Here is a 17,084-nt window from a genome sequence, read left to right on the forward strand (position 1 = left end):
AAACTTGGATTCCCGGAAACCAAGAACTCTGGAGAGGCACTGTGTTCTCTCTTCTAGTGCCACAAACCATGAGAGACTTTCCTTTCCTATTCTTTATATTTCAGAACTTCCGAACCCAGCCCTGGCTCTGGTACCCTCCTCCTTTCTCAGATGAGGAGGAAGCGACTGTCCCAGGATCCCACCCTCCCGGTCTGTTTTTACCATGGAACCCCTACAGTCTTATGTACCCTAAAAGCAGCAAACACCACTATAAAATCTGTACATATTTCCCCCAGAACCTAACACTAGAAATCCAAAAGAAAGCATATCCCTGGAGCCTCACTACCATACATAGTATGTATTTCTTTTTTTAATTAATATATTTGGCTGTACCGGGTCTTAGCTGCAGTACGTGGGATCTTTTTTAGTTTTAGCCGTGGGATCTAGCTCCCTGACCAGGTACCGAACCTGGTCCCCCTGCATTGGGAGCGCAGAGTCCTAGCCACTAGACCACCAGGGGAGTCCCATTGTATGTATTTCTGTCTCCCCACATGGCTCTGCGCCAGCTGGCTCTATCTGAAGTCTTCCTGAATGCCATACCAGTGGTCTGCTCTGTCTGAGTGCAAAAGGAATTTAAAGCAGGAGATTCCCAGAATTACAAAATCTGGGAAGCTTTCTGGTTATGAAAGCAAATGTACACGAGGAAAGGAAGTTCAAGTTCCTCAAAACACTTGAGGCCGAGGCACTCAGAGTCTCCCAGAAGTGGCGGCGGGGTGCAGGGTGGGGGATGGTGCTGGGATCCAGAACCAGCCCAGGTGGGTCCACTCCAGGCTCTGCCCGCAGAGCCCCTCAAGAACATCTGAGGACTTCTCACTGGGCTCACTTCACACATCCCGGGACGGAGCCAGCAAAGGAAGAGAAAGCTCTTTCTACCACGGAAAGGCTTGTTTGCTTACTGTTAAAACATTAAACATTACACAAATCATTGACTATTTCAGTGTTTGCTTTTCAGGTGAGCAATTGAGCTGGTTCAGAGTGAGTGCAGCCGTGGGCTGCTCACTCCTGAGCATGCTCTCGAGGGTGCACCAGGTCCCTCTGAAAACCATGCTCCCAGTTTGGGAGCACCGTGTCGGGTGCGCGCCAGCACGTGCTGAGTCCTGATACCTTCCTTCCTGATTTGGGGACTTTTTCACTATGGGCTTGAATATGTCCTCCAGTTTCTATGCACCCAAGCAAAAGAAGCTTTTATCTCTGCATACACAGAACAGAATGGTGGGAAGTATTCTTGCCTGGGAAATCCCACAGATGGAGGAGCCTGGCGGGCTACAGTCAATGGAGTCATGAAGAGTCAGACACAACTTAGCCACTAAACAACAACAAAACACTTCTGGAAAAGGTCACTGCCAAGCGGGCCTCAAGGCCAGCAAGAACTGGACAGGCCCCTGGGGCCTGGCACATAGCGTTCCATCACATGTTCTGATATGTCCCAAGCTTGGCACCTGTCCTTCCACAGAAGCCAAGTCTGCACAGGCGTGGAGGGAGGCATGGCTGGGTGGGAGGGGTCTCAGCAAGGCCAAGGTGTGAAATCCCCTCATCATGGAGAGCAGACAATCACAGCTCTGCCCTCTTGAACACAGATGCAGAACAGAGAGAGATGGCCTTGTTGGTGACGTTGGCTGGGTCTTGGTGCTTTTCCTGAGGACCAAGGTGGGCAAGGGCCCATCTCAGCTGGGAAAGCATTTCCTGATGGACACAGGGAGCCCACAACAGTCAGCGGTTTTAAGCCTATGTGTGTACCCACTGAAGAAGACATGAGAGTACTTGTGTGCTGGCGGAGCCTGAGGCCTTGCAAAAAAGCATTTACTCATCCAGCAAACACTTGCTAAGTGCTTATGTGTGGTGGGCACTTACATCAGGTACTAAGGATTTGGAAATGAAATTCAGTGTTCTTAATCCAAGGAGTTCACAGTCTGCAAATGCTCGCGTGGACTGTAATCGCTACGTGCTGAGTTGCTTCAGACTGTGTTCTGAAAAGTTGTGTTCAACTCTTTTGCAGACCCATGGAGTATATATAGCCCGCCAGGTCCCTCTGTCCGTGGAATTTTCCAGGCAAGAATATTGAAGTGAGTTTCCATGCCTTCCTCCAGGGGATCTTCCCAACCCAGGGATAGAACCCACGTCTCTTGCGTCTCCTGCATTGGCAAGCAGGTTTTTTACCATTAGTGCCACCTGTGATCGCTACAGCTGAAGCCAAATGAAGCATCACATGATTATGGAGGAGCTCCGGATTGTGTGTGTGTGTGTGTGTGAGTGTGTGGCTCTGGGAAGGCTCGCAGGAGGTTACACAGGAGACCAGTTTCCTTGGGGTGGGGAGGGCATTATAGGATTCTGGAGAAATTAAAGAGTGTGTGTGGGGAACAGACAGAGAAGGCAATGGCACCCCACTCCAGTACTCTTGCCTGGAAAATCCCATGGACGGAGGAACCTGGTAGGCTGCAGTCCATGGGGTCACTAGGAGTCGGACACGACGGATCAATTTCCCTTTCACTTTCCACTTTCATGCACTGGAGAAGGAAATGGCAACCCACTCCAGTGTTCTTGCCTGGAGAATCCCAGGGATGGAGGAGCCTGGTGGGCTGCTGTCTATGGGGTTGCACAGAGTCGGACACAACTGAGGCAATTTAGCAGCAGCAGCAGCAGCAGTGGGGAACAGAAAGTAACTCTGAGTGGCGGGGGAGGAGCGGCAGGGACTGAATCAGGAAGGGGAGTCAACCAGGGCCTTGGGACTCTCTGCCAGGAAGGGAACTGGGGTGGAACCTGGGTGGGGGCGGAGAGTGGGTAGAGGGGTATCCAGAAGTGCTGTAATTCTGCTCGAGGGTGTTCTGTTTTGCTTAATCTTTTACCTAGTACATGATCTCTTAAATTGTGAAAATATCTGATTCAATGGATTCCACAGGTGAATGTCCCAATACTCCCAAGCAACATAAAAAAATCAGACTGAAAACAGTAGGCATATGTATAGAGGATGGTTCCCAGTGAGCCCCACTGCTGGTCTTCAAGCATGATGGGAAAGACAATCTGGAGTAAAGGAATGGTGAGAAATTCTATTTTAGAAATGAGGGAAAATTTGGTTTTACTAATATTTAATACAGGGACGCACCCTGGCACTCTTGCTGGCCTGTGTGTCAGTGGCTGCGGCTCCCTGATGGAAGAGGGGCTCTGTCATCACTCTGTGACACGTGGTTGATAATGGGCCCTCGCCTGCTGGTTTACTTGACATCTCTCAGGTGTGTTGGAGTTTACACACTTCGGGATATCGTGGCTTTAAGCAGACACTTAAAGAGCCAAAGCTTTATGATACTTTGCAGTGATTTGGTGAGCGTCTCTCGTGAGCACTTAGAACTTAAGAAGGAAATATACATTTTCTTTCACGAGAAGTTTCAAACCTGGAAATCTTTTTCTTTTTTCTCTAGTGACAAAGGAGTGCAGCAGACTGTCAGTTAGCTTACTGGTTTTAAGCCAATGCACTCAAATCTATCCCTTCAAGGAAAAGGTGAAAATGCGTGAGCTACAGCTTTTCAAAATAACCTGTGCTGAGAACACAGCATTTATGAACACAGAGTCTGGGGATGTTTACACCAGCGCGTGATAGTATTGCCACAGATGCGGCAAGAGCACCATTACGTGAACGCTTGCACCTGAACAGCAAAAGCTTTAGGAGCCAGAACGTCCACCCCACACCTGAGAGCCCCTGAACACTCAGCAGCCCAGATTCATCAAGAGCTCTGGCACAATTGGTGGCTGGGATTGACAAATAAGTATCAGGCGCACAGCACAGTCTGCATGCTTTCCTGAAGTTCACTGTGGACCGCTAGAAAACCAGGAACTGACAGACAGAGAACTCAGAACCAGAGTTGCAGATGCTGGGCTCAGGCCTCACCAAGAGTTCATAAATGGGATGTAGACTTGATCACCTGGCTCTCTTTTAAGAACAGCACACATTTGTGCAATAGATTTCACGCTATTGAAAAAATTAATCATGTTCACTTTGCCTCTATGGTTCTATGGACATGGTTCTATGTCCATGATATTAAGGACAGTAGCATATGGCTATCTTTAAAAATTTTACTTATTTACCTATTTTTTGGCTCTGCTACTGCACAGCATGTGAGATCTCAGTTCCTTGACAAGGGATCGAACTCATGACCCTGTGGAGTCTTAACCAGTGAATCACTGGGGAAGTGCCCACATGGCTATCTTTTCTAATAAATGTATTAGAAACGTTTTATTTTCTAATAAATACATGGTAGTGCATGATCCAGTTCTTTTACATATAGCAGTGCCCTGGAAAAGAGCTTCTGGACAGCTTATTCACACAACTGGCCCTTCTGTGGATAAGGTAGGAACAAATCTACAAGACGTGGTCACGGCCCCAGGGCCCTGTAAGGCCAGGTTCAAGGCCATGCTTCAGGGACATGGTCATCTGGAGGCCCAGATGGAGACCTAGTTGGTGAGTCTCACACTCAGTGCCATGATCTGTGGTGGCGGGCTCCTCAGAACCACATGGCTCTGAGTTTGCACTGAAGCTCCCAGCAACAGGTGATGGGGTATACTTTTAAACCAAAGATGTGGCCCAGAGGAGGCTACAAGGAGAGAGTTCCACAAAGTCTATGCCACCTTGGCTGCAGCTGTCTGCTTTGCCGTCCCACTAGCCTTCTGCCTCTCGAGGTGCAGGAAACGAGGTAACAAGGCAATTGAGCATCCCCAGAGAGAGGTAACCATGGATCTTCTGTAACAAGCAAGGCAGCAAGCTCATTAGCTCCTGCAACAGTGCCTCTCTGCCCGTTGACTCCAGATCTCTCCAAATGTAGGGGACGACTCAGCAAGGCAGGGGGACAAGTACTGCCCAAGTCTCCCAGGACAGGGACGGACATCGCCTAACACTTTTCTGGGGGTAGGGCATAGGCCTGCTGTGATTTTTGTCGGCTTGGAGTACCATCCACTATTCCAGCCTCTGCTTTCCGAAATCCTTCCTATTATTTCCCAGTCTAGTCCTCGCCCCTTCATGCAGCCACCACTGACAACCCTGACTGGTTTGGGGGTTCATCTTGGCTGCATGATGGAATTTTCTGGAGTGCTTTAAGATAGAAACTGATACCTGAGGCCCACCCCTGGAGATTCTGGGCTGTGGTGTGGGCCTGGGACTCTTTCCTGGGAGATTCTAACCTGCAGCCAGGGTTGAGACCTTCTGTTCTTGTCAAAAGCCACCCCTCCACCTCTGCACACTTGCAGCAGCTTTTCTGGATATCCTGTGTGGCACTTATCTCATTCTGTTTGAGGTCAGTTACTTGGGAATAAATCATTTATTTAGCTCTATCCCAAGGTCCCCAGTCGTGCACAGAGTCTTGCCTATCACTCTCCCCAGAGTTCTAGACTGCTCTGCTCCCCCCCACACCCCTAAAAGCCTCAAGAGCAGAGGAGTCTACTGTTATTTCAGGAAGTAGGGCTGGAGAAGAAACTGCCAATTAGGGAGTCTTACCTGGGCCTTCCCAGTTGAGACTAACTGAAAACAGGTTCCCATGAGATTTCCTGGCATATACACTGTGGAAAGCTAGTGACTTAAAAAAATAAAACAACGTGAACTCCCTGTCTTGTTCCAAAATGCTGTTTCATCAGAAAGGTGATCGATAACCTTAGAGAAGGGATGACGTCATCCTGTTTGTTGAACATAATAAGCAACTGTTCAATTAAAAAAAAACAACACCCTGAGAAGTTAAAAAAGGTAGAGGGGATTCCCATGGCATCAGTTTTTACCTGTTTTCCCTTTCTTTTACTTTTCCAACGACCTTAACTTTTTAAAGGAAAACATCCTTAATCTTAAAAAAAGCAGCACCAAAGTGTTTTGAATCAAATGATGCATGTGCTCAGGAGAAAAAGAGCCTAACTCTTCCACCTGCACCTCCCCTGCCTGGGTCTCCACACTGCTCTGAGGTCTCATCCGCTCTTTCAACAAGCATTCCCGGAGTGCCTGACATGTGCCAAAGTGCTGGCTATGTGCCCCAACAAGAGCCATTCCGTGCCTTCAGGGAGCTCACAGCTCAGGAGGCAGAGGGGCAAACAGAAATAACCCTAGCAGGTAACTGTCTTTAATCAGGTGAAGTCCCAGGAAGTGGGGAGGGGCATTCATTCGAGGGACAAATATGCACCAGGATGCAACCCAAGCCTTCTTTTAGGAGACGGCCCCCGCCCTCATGAAGCTTACAGTCTACTTCAGGAAAGAGAGGATACCTAGGTAAACACAAATTCATACCAAATACAGACTGATCATGGGCACCAAGGCTGTTGCAGGCCCTTCCACCTAGACCAGGAGGTCCTCTTCCTTCGGTTCCCCACACAACTCCCACCACTAACAGTGGACCCCCACCCTGAGGCTCATGAGAAGGAGGGTTTGAGAGCAGGGCGGACTCCGATACGAAAATGCATTCCCACCCACACTGGGAATCTCTGCACCGAGAGATGAGCCAGCAGCATCCTTGGCGGCCCTGCCTCGGCTCCCCCGTCAGGGATGCTACATGGCTTTAGCAGCAAGTGCTCAAACTGTCTGCCGGGTGAAGGCCCGCGGCTCTTAAGGTAGGAAATGTCTGTCCACCCTCCTCGGCTCGGCACAATGGATTCCGCAGAGGTTCTAGTTCCGGGAAGGTTAAGTTTCTCCAAGGGGAGCGGCTTTGGGCAGCTGCCTGCGGGGATGAGGACACGCCCAGAGCTCTCGCCGAGGGGCAGCCTGAGTCAGGGCGGCCTGGCATTGCGGGGAGATGCACCTGCTGGGCCGGCGCCGGAGGCCGGAGGCAGGGCGGGGGCGCGGCGGGCTCGCGGGAGCGGCCGGGTGCCCGGCCCGGGAGGGGGACGGCCGGCGGAACGGAGGGCGTCCCGGGCGGGGAAGTGGCCCCCAAGCCAAGAGCCCTGCGAGCCAGCGCGCGCGAGATGCGGGTCCTGGCTGCACTCACCGACCCTCTGCGCCCGGGCGACGGCGGCCGGCGCTGCCCTCTCGCGGGGTCCCTGCCCTCGGCTCCCGGCTCCGCTCTTGCCTCGCGGCGGCGATCGCTGCTGACAGCTGCTGGGCCGCCGCGGAGGGGAGGGGGCACCTGCGACCGGCGTCGGGCTGAGGACCTCGCGGCTTCGGGTCCTGCAGGGGGCGCGCCGGCCGGCTCGCGCATGCGCAGCAGGCCGCCCCTGCGGGTGTAGGACCCGCCCCGGGGAAGCCCCGCCCCGGCCCGGCCCGGCCCGGCCCGGCCCGCCCCGGCCCGCCCCGGCCCGGCTCAGTTCGCGCCTGCGCAGTGCTCCGCGCGTCCGCGACACGGTCGGCAGGGGGCGCGCGACGCGGGAGCCTGGGTGCGGCGTCCACCCGTGAGGAGAATCGCGTGGTCCACATGCATTTCCAGGCAGCTGAAGTAGTCGTTGCCCGACTTCTGGCTTTCCTGGCCATCTTCCATTTCTTCTCCAGCACGGTCTTTCGTTGAGTTCTGGGCCTCTTCTCCCGACGGTAGAAGGGTGCTTTGCCACCATGGGCCTGGCGAGGACACGGCTAGGCAGACGAGGCCCTGGGGAAGATGGAGGGCTTGGAAATTTCTAGAAAACGGCCGTGGGGTGGGCAGGACGGCCCAGACTCCCCGGGTGTGGCGTCAGTGCCAGGGGCAGTTCAGGGGGTAGCGAGGCCTCGAGGGTCACCTCAGGCAGGAGGGTCGAGAGTCAGAGCCAGGGTCACCTCAGGAGGGTCACAGGTCAGGTTGGAGTCCCCTGAAGCCGAGAGAGTCGTGAGGCTAGGTTAAGGGTCACCTTGGACCGGAGGGTCCCGAGGCCTGGCCGGGGTCACTGGGGGCTTAGGGGCTCGAGGAGGGGACGGCGCGAGGCCAACAGTCGCTGAGGGCTGGCCACTCGGCTCCTGACTGCCCGGGTCGTGAGCGCGGCCAGCGGCGCGTCGATTCCGAGGATCCTCCCGCGGCCCGACGTCCGCCTGCCGCCGGCTGCCTGGCTGCCCTTGGCCGGGCCTCGGGCGGCTCCTGGCAGAGGGCGCTGGGCCGGGACGCCGCTTGCTGACCAGCCGGGCTCCTGCCTACTCCGAGTGCTCCCCTGGGATGAGGACACGACCCTCTGAACCGTAAAGTAATGACCCGTGGCGGGAGCTTACTTCTGCCCCCAGACTCCTAATGGATTAGCGATGGAGTATCGCAGAGCCCTGAGTCTTTACTTTGGAACTTATTTCACTCTCTGAAGTGGTGTTATTTACTTGTTTGCTGTTCTTCTGTCTCTCTCACCAGAAGATGGGCTCCAAGAGGGACGTTGTTTAGTTCACAGCGACATCCTAGGGTTCGGGCACAGAGGAGGCATTTGATAAATATTGAATGAAAAAGCCCCAAAGACCTGGCTTCAGATCTTGCCCGGATTCCCTAACTAGTGCAGGCCTGGCACTTAAAGTTCGTGAACCTCAATTTCCTATTCCTGCAATTAAAATGATAATACCAACTCAAAGGTATTTAGTATTTCAAAATGAAATGGGAAAAACCATAAGTGCTGATTGCAATGCCCTGGCACCTACAAGCAGAATATAACTAGGGATTTAATCTAGACTGGTCTGTGTAATGAGTATTCCAAAAAAAAATTGAAGGCAATTACTGAATAAGTGGATTATTAGTATCACAAACATCTTAAAAATTGTCTCTCCCATCTTGTATACTAGGCCCCTTCCCTCACAATGAAAGTATTGGGAAAAACTCTGTGAACCTGGATGACTGGTCCTTCTCTTCACCCTGCTTCTCTTCATTAATCTTTTTTTATTTCAAGAACCAATCCTTCCCATTTCTAACTTAAGTTGGTTACACCATGAGTTTTTTCAAACCCTTTCTAGACCTGATCACAGTTTTGCCTAACCAAGTCCAGAAACAGAACTGGCTGACTCAGAATTTCCCTTTTATGCTTGGGGCTACAAGAAGAAGAATGATCTTGCGGATCAAGGCAGACAACTGCAGAGTTCTATATCTTTGTTCTTAATCATGTTAGGGTGCCTGCTATTGTAATTATTATCAATTTTCATAGTCATGAACTGGGACGGTGTGAAGGTCACTGGCAAAGGCATATTGTCACATGTAAAGGTTCCAGGCTCTGGACTCCCAGTTTGCAAGCAGCTGCCAACAGTGAACTGGACTCTTTTGACTCACTTCAACTATCACTGAGGGCTTCCCAGGTGGCGCTAGAGGTAAAGAATCCATTTGCTAATGCGGGAGACGCAGACCAGGACTCCATTCCTGGGCTGGGAAGATCCCCCAGAGGAGGAAATATTGGCAACCACTCCGGTATTCTTGCCTGGAAAATTCCAGGTACAGTGGAGCCTGGAGGGCTACAGTCCATGGGGTCACAGAGTTGGACACAACTGAGCCTGCATGTGCATGTGCACATACACACACATCCCCCAGTCACTGAAAAATCCACCAACCTTCTGCAGAAGGCCCACTACTTAAAAGCAAGGCAAACCTAAATGCGCCATCTAGTCTTCGTCCGTTGGGAGATCCATATAATGGTCATCAAAGTACACAATAGAGCTGAGACCAGAACCCAGGTGTTCAGGTTCTTGAGCTCTTTAATACACTCTGGTATGTGAATTAGTCTCATTCATATACCATGGATATATGCCTAAAAGTTATATGATAAACTTCTTTGGGTTCGCATGGCTCAGACATTTATCAAGATTGATGGAAAATCCTAAAGTGGATAGTGACACTCATAATCAAATCTTGTGGCTTTACAAGCATCAGTAAGCCTAGTCATCATAATAGTTGGCTGACAAATGGTGGGGCTTCCCAGGTGGCTCAGTGGAAAATAATTTGCCTGCCAGTGTAGGAGACAGAGATGCAAATTTGATCCCTGAGTTGGGAAGATCCCTGGAGGAAGAAATGGCAACCCACTCCAGTATTCTTGCCTGGAAAATCCCGTGGACAGAGGAGCCTGGCAGGCTATAGTTCATAGAGTTGCAAAGAGTTGGACAGGACTGAGTGAGCATGCATGCAGGACATATATAGTAACGTGTATATATACTGTATACATTTTTAAAATGAAAGCAGTATTGTAGCTCTATTTCTTTTGAGGGGCACAAATAGTATCTATATATCTGCATATGTTTACATATATGTCTTTTTATACAGTAGTTCAGTTCAATTTAGTTCAGGCCTCCCTGTCCATCATCAACTCCCCAAATCCACCCAAACCAATGTCCGTTGAGTTGGTGATGCCATCCAACCATCTCATCCTCTGTTGTCCCCTTCTCCTCCTGCCCTCAATCTTTCCCAGCATCAGGGTCTTCAAATGAGTCAGCTCTTTGCATCAGGTGGCCAAAGTATTGGAGTTTCAGCTTCAACATCAGTCCTTCCAATGAACATCCAGGACTGATCTCCTTTAGGATAGACTGGTTGGATCTCCTTGCAGACCAAGGGACTCTCAAGAGTCTTCTCCAACACCACAGTTCAAAAGCATCAATGCTTCAGCCCTCAGCTTGCTTTATAGTCCAACTCTCACATCCATACATGACCACTGGAAAAACCATAGTCTTGACTAGATGGACCTTTGTTGACAAAGTAATGTCCTTGTTTTTTAATATGCTGTCTAGGTTGGTCATAACTTTCCTTCCAAGGAGTAAGCGTCTTTTAATTTCATGGCTGCAATCACCATCTGCAATGATCTTGGAGCCCAGAAATATAAAGTCTGACACTGTTTCCACTGATTCCCTATCTATTTGCCATGAAGTGATGGAACCAGATGCCATGATCTTAGTTTTCTGAATGTTGAGCTTTAAGCCAACTTTTTCACTCTCCACTTTCACTTTCATCAAGAGGCTTTTTAGTTCTTCTTCACTTTTTACCATAAGGGTGGTGTCATCTGCATATCTGAGGTTATTGATATTTCTCCCAGCAATCTTGACTCCAGCTTGTGCTTCCTCCAGCCCAGCGTTTCTCCATAGAAGTTAAATAAGCAGGGTTACAATATACAGCCTTGACGTACTTCTTTTCCTATTTGGAACCAGTCTGTTGTTCCATGTCCAGTTCTAACTGTTACTTCCTGACCTGCATACAGGTTTCTCAAGAGGCAGGTCAGGTGGTCTGGTATTCCCGTCTCTTTCAGAATTTTCCAGTTTATTGTGATGCACACAGAGGCTTTGGCATAGTCAATAAAGCAGAAATAGATGTTTTTCTGGAACTCTCTTGCTTTTTCGATGATCCAGTGGATGTTGGCAATTTGATCTCTAGTTCCTCTGCGTTTTCTAAAACCAGCTTGAACATCTGGAAGTTCAAGGTTCACGTATTGCTGAAGCCTGGCTTGGAGAATTTTGAACGTTACTTTACTAGCATATACAGTAGTTACTGATATTCAATGCGGAATTTTAGAATAGGGCTTCTCCAGTTGTTTCCAGAGGACTATGTTATAATTGGGGGATGCCTTCTAGACCAAGGGCTGTACACATAGTCCTTCATTCAGTGATTGAGAGGCATTCATTTGTAGTGGTTAAAACCGGTTATGGGCTCTGGCCACACAGTGTTGAACTCAAGCCCAGATCTTAATGTCTTAACTCTTCTCTGCCTTGATTTCCATGTATAAAATGAGGATGATATAGTACCCACTTCAAAGGATTGTTATGAGTATTCAATGTATCAAAACATATAAAATACTTTAAAAAGTGCTTTATAGCTCAGTTTCCAATTTTGGGGAGATTATGAGGAAAGCCTTTTATAATCATTTGTGACAGGTTCTTGTGTAAAAAAAATTTTTACATTTGAAAATAAATATTTTCATTTTGGGGGGTAAAAACTTAAGAATGGGATTATTGGATTGCATGGAAGTGTGTGTTTAGCTTTATAAAAAAAACCACCAAAGTATTTTCCCAAGTGGCTCTACCAATTTGCATTGACACTGGCTCTGTGGAAGAGTTCAGTTGTTCTGTGACTTTGCCAGCTCTTAAAATTTTTTAGCCATTTTAGTAGCTGTGTAGTAGTATTTTATTATGGTTTAAATTTGCATTTCCCTCATGACTGATGATGTTGGCGTCTTTTCATGGGCTTGTTTGCCATGCATGCATGCATGCTAAGTTGCTTCAGTCGTGTCCGACTCTGTGCGACCCTATGGACAGCAGCCCACCAGGTTCCTCTGACCGTGGGATTCTCTAGGCAAGAATACTGGAGTGGGTTGCCATTTCCTTCTCCATTGTTTGCCATACATGTATCTTTTCTGGGGTGAAGCATCTTCAGTGTTTTTGCTCATTTTAAAAAATTGGGTTGTTTGTTTTCTTATTATTGAGTTTTGAGAGTTTTATGTATTCTGGATACAGCTCCTTTGTCAGTAAGCAATTTACACACATTCTCTCCCCAGTCTGTGATTTGTCTTTTTATTCTGTTTACAGTCTTCTGCAGAGAAAAAGTTTTTAATTTTGGTGAAGTCCAGTTTATTAGTTTTCCTTTTATGACTTTGGTGTCATAGCTAAGACTGTTTTCCTTAATCCAAGGTCACAAAGATGTTCTGTTTTTTTCTATTAGGTTTTTTTTTTTTTTTTACAAAAATATTTTCCTTTAATAAAGATTTTCTTATCATGTTTAATGGGAAACAATGAAATATCATGGAAACGGTCCAGTAGAGAAACTTTTCCTATTAGGTTTTGAGTTTAGGTTTGTGTTCTATTTGAAATTAATTTCATTTAATGGATTGAAGTATAGATCAAAGTGGGTTTATTTTTTCCTGTATGGATTCCACTTGCTCCACCACTTGTTAAAAAGATTACTCTTTTTTCATTGAATTGGTCCGTTGTAAAAAAAATTGACCTTATTTGTGTAGGTTTATTTCTGGACTCTTCGTTCCGTTGATCTGTGTGTATATGATATTTTAGCCCAGAATTTGGAAAATTTTCTGTGAAGGGTGAGATAGCAAATTTTTTTGACTTTCCATGCCAAGAGGCAGAGTTGAAAATATCATATGGCTACTTGTTACATGAGACAAAGCAAATTTCCATAAAGTTTTTATTAGTGGGATTCAGTATAATAATTGAATGTGGTTTTTTTCAAAACATATATCTACTAGTGAGAAGAATGGAATTCTTTTTTATGGGATAGCATACTGTGTAGCTGTGTTCAAAGACAGTGTCCCCTACCATCAAAATTGACTGTAAATGTTAATCTGTAATGAGATTTGCATATTTCATCATGAACATATGATTTAGAGTGCGTTCATGACTTTGAAAGGCATTGATCAAATTCTATTAAATTCTGTCCTTTTAGCTTGTTCTTACATTCCAGATTAATCACATTCAGTAGAAAGTTAGGTGCAAGCTCCCCTATTGCACAGTTAAATGGATTTTGAAATATGAAGATTTCCTTTGCATTTTTGTTAAGGTCTGAAAAAATGCTTCTGAAATGTAGTTTGACCTTGGAAAATCTACCTGCTGCAAATTTGTCTGGGGATGGAGATTGCACTTCTTGTGTTCTGACAGCATTGAAAGTGCTTAGATCACCTTGCGGTTACTTGTGACAACCAAACAACATTGGTTGTTATCAAAATGGCTGTACCACAGTATAAGTTTCACATAAAAGTACTGTAAAAGCTAATCTTCAAAAGCTAGTGTTCAATAATAGTAGTTGAGGGCAGCTTTTCTAACCATTAAAAGGTGTCAAAACCATTCTTAGTTTACAGGCTGTAGAAAAATGGGTAGTGGGCTGGATTTGGTCCACGGGCCATAGTTTGCCTGCTTGTGCTTCAGCTAATACCGTATTGCCTTTTTAAAAAATAGTTTTTTTTATTCATTCATTTACTTGTTTATTTTTGGCTGCACTGGGTCTTCGTTGCTGGGTGAGGGCTCTCTAGCTGCACAGAGCGAGGGCTACTCTAGTTGTGGTGCGTGGGGTTCTCACTGCGGTGGCTGCTCCTGTTTGGAGCACAGGCTCTAGGGTATGCAGGCTCAGTAGTTGAGGCACACAGGCTTAGTTGCCCACAGCACGTGGGATCTTCCTCAACCAGGAGTGGAATCCATGTCCCCTGCATTGGCAGGCAGATTCGTAACCACTGGACCACTAGGGAAGGCCTGGCCATTCTAATAGGTGTGTGGTGCTATCTCATTGCTTTTATTTGCAGTTCCCTATGATCAATAATGTTGAGCTTCTTCATGTACTTATTTGTTATCTCATTAATTTTTTTCCTCATTTTTAAGTCTGGTTTTTCATCTTCTTACTGTTTAGTTATATGAGTTCTTTGTATATTTTAGATAACAGTGCTTTATCACATATGTTTTTTGGTAAATGTTTTCTGCCAGCCTGTGGCCTGTAGCCTCTCATTTTCTTGGTCTATATAGTATTTTGTGGTTTAGGAGAGAGTTTGTAATTTTCAAAGATTTGTGGGGCTTTTTGTTTATTTTTCCTGTTCTTAGTGTTTTTATCTTATTAATATTTACTTTCAATGCATTCTGATCTAGGAATATGTTCAATATTATTCAGCATTTTAGAATTCTGACTTTTTTATGGTTATACAACTGTGTTTTCATAAATAGTCCATGGAGGTGTATGAACTCTTTTGACTCACTTATGTTGACCCTGTTTTCATGTGGTGGACATTTTGATCCCAAGGATGATTTGCGTGTACACTTTTAAGGTAGAATTATACCAACAATGATGAATTTTCGTCTTGAATGTATTTTCAACAAGAACTCCACTAAACTAATTTCAGGGAAGGGAACCACATCAATATCTCAGTCCTTTCAGAGTCAGGGGCTATGACTTCTAAAAGTAAACCGAGAACCTGAGAGACCTTATCTGTGGAAAGAGACAGAACTCCATGGCTGCCATCCAGACTCAAGCCCTGTGCTTGAGCAGAGTATCTGGTTTTAATTCCTAGCTTAGGGAGCCAACATAATGTAAATTGACTGGCAAAGACTGATATTTTGATGGACTTTTATTTTTGGAAGTGGGGGAAATGTTTAATAAATAAAACTCTGTAATCTCTCAAACCCTAAGGTAATCTCTAGGCACTTCTCAAAAATCACATCAATAGGAAGTGAGCTACTAAGGTTCTGTGACTGCTCAGAAGGGAAATTGCCTCCTATTTCCTACTTGTGAAGGGCCATGAAGGATCGCAGATTCAACCAGTTTACCCCTTTTCAATATCTGTTAAGTGACTTGGGTGATCATATTCTCATCTTTTAGCACAAATTGCTGTGCCCTGGGGAGTCACATGCACACCGGGACCAGAGGAATGCTCGTTGCCCGACAGCCTAACCTTGATCCTGGATGCAGAAACTGCACAAAACCTGGCAGACCTTCTTTTTGGAGAGGGAGCGAGTGTGTTTTATGTTGTATGTAGATGGTTTTTTATATCAGGCAGAGAAGTTTAGAAATTTTGTATGCAGGATGAATTTCTGTTTTCTGGAGAAAACAGAAATTGCCCCTGCCCCCCCGCCCTCCTGATTTCTGCTGATAACAGAAAGCTTCTTTGTCTGTGTATAAGTAGGTGTGTAAGGGGATAAGTGTTCCATATGGTTCAGGAGATGCTGACCGCTTCTCTGCCACTTTTCCCTACCCTCCTTCCATCTGCCACCCTGCTGGGACTCAAGCTAACCCATTAAGAGTCCTCTTGGAAACGACCAGGACAGAGACTCTCTTCTTTCTGGGGTTTTGATATAAGCCTAGAGCTCCTGGGGGCCATCTCCCTGCAGCCCCATGTATTTAGAGCCCACCTGACAAGAAGAAAGGCAATGCCAAAGAAAGCTCAAACTACCGCACAATTGCACTCATCTCACACGCCAGTAAAGTAATGCTCAAAATTCTCCAAGCCAGGCTTCAGCAATACGTGAACCTTGAACTTCCAGATGTTCAAGCTGATTTTAGAAAATGCAGAGGAACTAGAGATCAAATTGCCAACATCCGCTGATCATGGAAAAAGCAAGAGAGTTCCAGAAAAACATCTATTTCTGCTTTCTTGACTATGCCAAAGCCTTTGACTGTGTGGATCACAATAAACTGTGGAAAATTCTGAAAGAGATGGGAATACCAGACCACCTGACCTGCCTCTTGAGAAACCTGTATGCAGGTCAGGAAGCAACAGTTAGAACTGGACATGGAACAACAGACCAGTTCCAAATAGGAAAAGGAGTACGTCAAGGTTGTATATTGTCACCCTGCTTTTTTAACTTATATGCAGAGTACATCATGAGAAACGCTGGACTGGAAGAAGCACAAGCTGGAATCAAGATTGCTGGGAGAAATATCAATAACCTCAGATATGCAGATGACACCACCCTTATGGCAGAAAGTGAAGAAGAACTAAAAAGCCTCTTGATGAAAGTGAAAGAGGAGAGTGAAAAAATTGGCTTAAACTTCAACATTCAGAAAACTAAGATCATGGCATCCGGTCCCATCACTTCATGGGAAATAGATGGGGAAACAGTGAAAACAGTGTCAGACTTTATTTCTTTGGGTTCCAAAATCACTGCAGATGGTGATTGCAGCCATAAAATTAAAAGACACTTACTCGAAAGAAAAGTTAACGACCAACCTAGATAGCATATTCAAAAGCAGAGACATTACTTTGACAACAAAGGTCCGTCAAGGCTATGGTTTTCCCAGTGGTCATGTATGGATGTGAGAGCTGGACTGTGAAGAAAGCTGAATGCCAAAGAATTGATGCTTTTGAACTGTGGTTTTGGAGAATACTGTTGAGAGTCCCTTGGACTGCAAGGGGATCCAACCAGTCCATCCTAAAGGAGATCAGTCCTGGGTGTTCATTGGAAGGACTGATGCTGAAGCTGAAACTCCCAATACTTTGGCCACCTCATGCGAAGAGTTGACTCATTTGAAAAGACCCTGATGCTGGGAGGGATTGAGGGCAGGAGGAGAAAGGGACGACAGAGGATGAGATGGCTGGATGGAATTACCGACTCGATGAACATGAGTTTGGGTGGACTCCGGGAGTTGGTGATGGACAGGGAGGCCTGGTGTGCTGTGATTCATGGGGTCGCAAAGAGTCAGACACGACTGAGCGACTGAACTGAACTGACGAGAAGACACGAGGAAAGTAGAATGGAGAGAGAA

General features: G+C 46.8%; 2 protein-coding genes across 8 annotated transcripts in view; one reads left to right on the forward strand and one right to left on the reverse strand.

The window, feature by feature from the left end:
* The window catches only part of ABCA3 (ATP binding cassette subfamily A member 3), a 41,326-nt gene extending 34,112 nt beyond the window's left edge, over positions 1-7,214 (reverse strand). For 2 of the 3 annotated variants that reach the window (XM_061400844.1, XM_061400843.1), the window contains exon 1: positions 6,984-7,170. The gene's annotated coding sequence lies outside the window, so the exon portion shown is untranslated. Of the gene's footprint in view, positions 1-6,983 lie in introns of all 3 variants that reach the window. The other variant, XM_061400845.1, reaches the window with a different exon arrangement.
* A 114-nt stretch (positions 7,215-7,328) lies between these two features.
* Positions 7,329-17,084, forward strand: part of LOC133238115 (ATP-binding cassette sub-family A member 17-like) — a 106,123-nt gene continuing 96,367 nt past the window's right edge. For 3 of the 5 annotated variants that reach the window (XM_061400837.1, XM_061400840.1, XM_061400841.1), the window contains exon 1: positions 7,535-8,139. The gene's annotated coding sequence lies outside the window, so the exon portion shown is untranslated. The other 2 variants (XM_061400838.1, XM_061400839.1) reach the window with 2 other exon arrangements.

The sequence above is a fragment of the Bos javanicus genome, chromosome 25 (genome assembly GCF_032452875.1).
Source record: "Bos javanicus breed banteng chromosome 25, ARS-OSU_banteng_1.0, whole genome shotgun sequence".
In the NCBI taxonomy this organism is placed as follows: domain Eukaryota; kingdom Metazoa; phylum Chordata; class Mammalia; order Artiodactyla; family Bovidae; genus Bos; species Bos javanicus.